Source organism: Entelurus aequoreus, linkage group LG11 (genome assembly GCF_033978785.1).
Source record: "Entelurus aequoreus isolate RoL-2023_Sb linkage group LG11, RoL_Eaeq_v1.1, whole genome shotgun sequence".
Taxonomy (NCBI): domain Eukaryota; kingdom Metazoa; phylum Chordata; class Actinopteri; order Syngnathiformes; family Syngnathidae; genus Entelurus; species Entelurus aequoreus.
Genome location: NC_084741.1, coordinates 18,591,731 through 18,598,195, shown reverse-complemented (window position 1 = coordinate 18,598,195; position 6,465 = coordinate 18,591,731). Strand labels below are relative to the sequence as shown.

Here is a 6,465-nt window from a genome sequence, read left to right as displayed (position 1 = left end):
AAGGTAACACACACATCAAAATGCAGACTTCAAACAAGGACTCGTCACACGCAGCCAAGCCTCGACAGTATTTGGACTCAAAACTCCCGCATTCTGTATTTCACTAGCGCACGTTTACGTTGAAGAAAGTTGCAGTTCTTGTAGCTCTAGCCCTGCTAAAAGTGTTTGAACGTGTACATAAAGACACTTCAGGAAGTCAAACTGAATATTTATTGTTTCTATGAATGTAAAATGTACAAAACGACGCCGCTTTATTGACATGCTTTTTTTTTTTACCTTGTAATCTGAGCACCAAACAGGGCTGTGTTGTTTAGTTGATTTTATTTAAGTGCAATATATTTATTATGTTCTCTGAAAATAATGCAACACGTTACTTGTCAAACCTGAGAAATATACTGTATATCACCACCCAAACAATGACCTGTTTTCTTGTTTATTCATGTTTTTGTCCATGATGAATCACAGAAGAATGAACCAAAATTTCTTATTTACGTATACCTATTGTTCTAGAACAAATATTTATTTTCACAGATTTCCCTGGAAACCTGCGAAACAGGCTTGTAGGGATGAAATAGCCTCTGTGTTTTTTCCTGGCCTAACGTATATACACATATACATACACACACACATATATATATATATATATATATAATGTATATATAAGAAATATAAACTGTACATGTATACATACATACACATATATATATACATATATACCAGTGACATGCAGTGAGGTTCATGGCTGGTGAGGCACTGACTTCATCACAGTCAGATTTACAAACATATGAACCCTAAAGAGTATCTTATTCACCATTTGATTGGCAGCAGTTAACGGGTTATGTTTAAAAGCTCATACCAGCATTCTTCCCTGCTTGGCACTCAGCATCAAGGGTTGGAATTGGGGGTTAAATCACCAAAAATGATTCCCGGACGCGGCGCTGCTGCTGCTCACTGCTCCCCTCACCTCCCAGGGGGTGAACAAGGGGATGGGTCAAATGCAGAGGACAAATTTCACCACACCTAGTGTGTGTGTGTGTGACAATCGTTGGTACTTTAACTTTACACATACAAACTGTAGCACACAAAAAAGCACATTTAATTAAAAAAAACGTTATTATGGTCTTACCTTTACTTATAAATGAAGTCCATGCGCAGCTCCTTTTGAACAAAAGCATCGATAACTTGTTTAAAGAAGTCTTCCTTATCTTTCTTCAGTTTTAAAAGTCTCTCTGTCTCGATGGAGATGATCCTTTAATTATTACCTCCTGCTTCGATTGAATGTCCAGTTTAGAAAACTGTTTTATGTTAGATATGTAATCCTCCATGTTAATAGTCCAGGCAAGAGGAAACAATAAACGATCGCTGCTAACTGTTGCTGCTTGTTGTCACTTCTTCTGCAGCCGAGTAGTCGCAAGAATGATCTCTGGGATCACTAGCGGCCTCTACCACCAGGAGGCGGGATTACTGCGAGCCTCAGCCAGTGCGTCTTCACAGCCGTTTTATGATTGCTCAGCACAAGAAATATGTTACACACATACAGTTGTTGACAAAATACACTGTACATTATATACCTCAGATAACTAAACTATGGAAATGTATAATATAATTCATATAGCAATACGGTCTCACTGCACAGCAGGCCAGCAGTTAGCTGAGTCATTGCGCAATCCATGGTGAGGCTCAACGCAGTGACGTGCCTCAACTGGCTGGTGACTCACCGCAAGTCTCTTCTCGGTATTTGAACGGCAAATGTGAAAATTCAGCGATTTTGAATAAAAATAATCTAAAATTGGTTAAGTTAAATGGAAAATAACTTCATAGTATAACATATAAATGATAAATGGGTTATACTTGTATAGCGCTTTTCTACCTTCAAGACTGTTGAAGGTAGATTGTTAGGAGGCCACTGGGGAGGCCCAGGACACGTTGGGAAGACTATGTCTCCCGGCTGGCCTGGGAACGCCTCGGGATCCCCCGGGAGGAGCTGGACGAGGTGGCTGGGGAGAGGGAAGTCTGGCCTTCCCTGCTTAGGCTGCTGCCCCCGCGACCCGACCTCAGATAAGCGGAAGAAGATGGATGGATGGATGGACTTCATGATTTATTGTAATGGTAGAAAATGTATGTATGGATGGTATTTTTGCTTAATGCCGACTTAGTGTAAATAAGATGTATTTTTCTGTGGGAATTGATAATAAAAATAATTGTAATTATTATCAATACACAAATGCATGGCGGCGCATCGCATGAGAATGCAGCGGCTCTGCTAACGCTCTTGGGAGTGTAGAGCGATTTGGCAAAAAACACCCGTCATTTCTGTCAATTTCATGGCTGGCTCAAAGCGTGAACACTCTGTGATCACATACGACCGACAGACAATTCTGGATGTGGATGGATCGGGTCGTTATAGACTGAAAGATGCATGTACGGTGGACCTCCTCGCTAGCATGGGAATACTTCGTGGGCTACATTGAGCGGCCTTTGTAGCAGCGGAGTCAAGTGCTAGCGGTGACCGCCAATGGAGACGACATAAGCGGTGCGAGCGGAAGCAGAAGCGGGGATGCCGAGCTGGGCTAACAACAAAGAGAAAAGCTAACCAAAGAAACGTGGAGTCTCCGGGTAAGAAGCCATTTAAACTAGAACTAGCCGGAGTCAGGCTGGATAATCCCTGCACACATAGCAATTCTCTTAGAATAAAACACAACTCACATAATGTTTTTTCTTTTGTGACCGTGTCAGAGGCAGACATACATTGTACTGAGGTAGCTAACTATGATGCGTTCAGTTTATCGCAACATCAAGCAAACAATCTGAATATCCCCGTCGTATCAATTCCTAGATATGGTCGAAACTATTTAAAGTGCAATACGCATAATAAACGCAACATTATTAATATTGCTACTTCGGATAATTTCAACAAACAATCCTCAAAACAGCCCACTACCTATAATATGGGCTTTTTAAACATAAGATCATTATCTTCCAAAACGTTATTAGTTAATGAAGTCATTAGAGACAACAAACTTGACGTCGTTGGTCTCGCCGAGACCTGGCTCAAACCAGACGAATTTTTTGCGCTAAATGAAGCATCTCCTCCTGGCTATACCAATACACATGTTGCCCGACCTCTTAAAAGGGGAGGGGGTGTCGCACTAATATACAATGAAAACTATAATCTTACACCTAACCTAAATAATAAATATAACTCGATTGAGGTGCTCACTTTGAGGTTTGTCACACCGCTGCCTCTCCACCTGGCTGTCATCTACCGCCCCCCTGGGCCCTATTCGGACGTCATCAGTGAATTCTCAGAGTTTGTTGCCGATCTAGTGACGCACGCCGACAATATAATCATAATGGGGGACTTTAATATACATATGAATACCCCATCGGACCCTCCATGCGTGGCGCTCCAGACTATAATTGATAGCTGTGGTCTTACACAAATAATAAATGAACCCACGCATCGCAACGGTAATACGATAGATCTAGTGCTTGTCAGGGGTGTCACCACCTCTAAAGTTACGATACTCCCGTACACTAAAGTAATGTCCGATCATTACCTTATAAAATTCGAAGTTCTGACTCATTGTCAACAAACTAATAATAATAATAATAACTACTATAGCACCCGCAACGACGACTCTTACTGACCTACTGCCTTCGGTAATGGCACCATTCCCAAATTATGTGGGCTCTATTGATAACCTCACTAACAACTTTAATGACGCCCTGCGCGACACCATTGATAGTGTAGCACCGCTAAAGCTAAAAAGGGCCCCTAAAAGGCGTACCCCATGGTTTACAGAAGAAACTAAAGCCCAGAAATTATCATGTAGAAAGCTGGAACGCAAATGGCGTGCGACTAAACTTGAGGTTTTCCATCAAGCATGGTGTGATAGTTTAATAACTTATAAACGCATGCTTACCTCAGCTAAAGCTAAATATTACTCAAATCTCATCCACCTCAACAAAAATGATCCTAAATTTCTGTTTAGTACAGTAGCATCGCTAACCCAACAAGGGACTCCTCCCAGTAGCTCCACCCACTCAGCAGATGACTTTATGAATGTCTTTAATAAGAAAATTGAAGTCATTAGAAAAGAGATTAAAGACAACGCATCTCAGCTACAACTGGGTTCTATTAACACAGATACTACTGTATATACGACGGACACTGCCCTCCAAAATAGTCTCTCTCTCTTTGATGAAATAACATTAGAGGAATTGTTAAAATGTGTAAATGGGACAAAACAAACAACATGTTTACTTGACCCAATTCATGGGAAACTTATCAAGGAGCTTTTTGTTTTATTAGGTCCATCAGTGTTAAATATTATAAACTTATCACTTTCCTCTGGTACTGTTCCCCTAGCATTCAAAAAAGCGGTTATTCATCCTCTACTCAAAAGACCTAACCTCGATCCCGACCTCATGGTGAACTACCGGCCGGTGTCCCACCTTCCGTTTATCTCGAAAATCCTCTAAAAAATTGTCGCACAGCAGCTAAATGAACACTTAGCGTCTAACAATCTCTGTGAACCTTTTCAATCCGGTTTCAGGGCAAATCACTCTACGGAGACAGCCCTCGCAAAAATGACTAATGATCTATTGCTAACGATGGATTCTGATGCTTCATCTATGTTGCTGCTTCTTGATCTTAGCGCCGCTTTCGATACTGTTGATCATAATATTTTATTAGAGCGTATCAAAACGCGTATTGGGATGTCAGACTTAGCCTTGTCTTGGTTTAACTCTTATCTTACTGACAGGATGCAGTGTGTCTCCCATAACAATGTGACCTCGGACTATGTTAAGGTAACGTGCGGAGTTCCCCAGGGTTCGGTTCTTGGCCCTGCACTCTTTAGTATTTACATGCTGCCGCTAGGTGACATCATACGCAAATACGGTGTTAGCTTTCACTGTTATGCGGATGACACCCAACTCTACATGCCCCTAAAGCTGACCAACACGCCGGATTGTAGTCAGCTGGAGGCGTGTCTTAATGAAATTAAACAATGGATGTCCGCTAACTTTTTGCAACTCAACGCTAAGAAAACGGAAATGCTGATTATCGGTCCTGCTCAACACCGACATCTCTTTAATAATACCACCTTAACATTTGACAACCAAACAATTAAACAAGGCGACTCGGTAAAAAATCTGGGTATTATCTTCGACCCAACTCTCTCGTTTGAGTCACACATTAAGAGTGTTACTAAAACGGCCTTCTTTCATCTCCGTAATATCACTAAAATTCGTCCCATTTTGTCCACAAGCGATGCTGAGATCATTATTCATGCGTTCGTTACATCTCGTCTCGATTACTGTAACGTTTTATTTTCGGGCCTCCCTATGTCTAGCATTAAAAGATTACAGATGGTACAAAATGCGGCTGCTAGACTTTTGACAAAAACAAGAAAGTTTGATCATATTACGCCTATACTGGCTCACCTGCACTGGCTTCCTGTGCACCTAAGATGCGACTTTAAGGTTTTACTACTTACGTATAAAATACTACACGGTCAAGCTCCTGCCTATCTTGCCGATTGTATTGTACCATATGTCCCGGCAAGAAATCTGCGTTCAAAGAACTCCGGCTTATTAGTGATTCCCAGAGCCCAAAAAAAGTCTGCGGGCTATAGAGCGTTTTCTATTCGGGCTCCAATATTATGGAATGCCCTCCCGGTAAAAGTTAGAGATGCTACCTCAGTAGAAGCATTTAAGTCTCATCTTAAAACTCATTTGTATACTCTAGCCTTTAAATAGACTCCCTGTTTAGACCAGTTGATCTGCCGTTTCTTTTCTTTTCTTTTCTACTCTGCTCCAAACCCGGGGTGGACCGCTAGCCTGTTCATCAGATGGGGACATCTCTACGCTACTGACCTGTCTCCACTCGGGATGGTTCCTGCTGGCCCCACCATGGACTGGACTCTCGCTGATGTGTTGGACTTTCACAATATTATGTCAGACCCACTCGACATCCATTGCTTTCGGTCTCCCCTAGAGGGGGGGGGGGGGGTTACCCACATATGCGGTCCTCTCCAAGGTTTCTCATAGTCATTCACATTGACGTCCCACTGGGGTGAGTTTTCCTTGCCCGTATGTGGGCTCTGTACCGAGGATGTCGTTGTGGCTTGTACAGCCCTTTGAGACACTTGTGATTTAGGGCTATATAAATAAACATTGATTGATTGATTGATCTAGAGGAGAATCTAAAAAAAATGTGTGATGCTTTGTCATGTCATTTTGTAACATTTATTTGATGTAGAATCTAACAGCACTGTAAATAAACACATTATTTAAGTCAGACCTCTCAAATTCAATCAAAAATAGTTTTTCTACAGCAGTACAGAGCAATAAATATTTCTAATAAATTTGATAATAAATATAAAAAAGAAACTACAAAAGAAACTAAAGTAAAAATAAAAAAAATATATAGTAGAAATTCAAATAAAATAAAAATTA

The 6,465-nt window shown here is 41.1% G+C and overlaps 1 long non-coding RNA gene across 2 annotated transcripts in view; it reads right to left on the bottom strand.

Annotated features, from left to right (window-relative positions):
* LOC133660598 (uncharacterized) overlaps positions 1–6,465 on the bottom strand; it is a 45,873-nt gene that overhangs the window by 23,575 nt on the left and 15,833 nt on the right. The window lies entirely within an intron of this gene.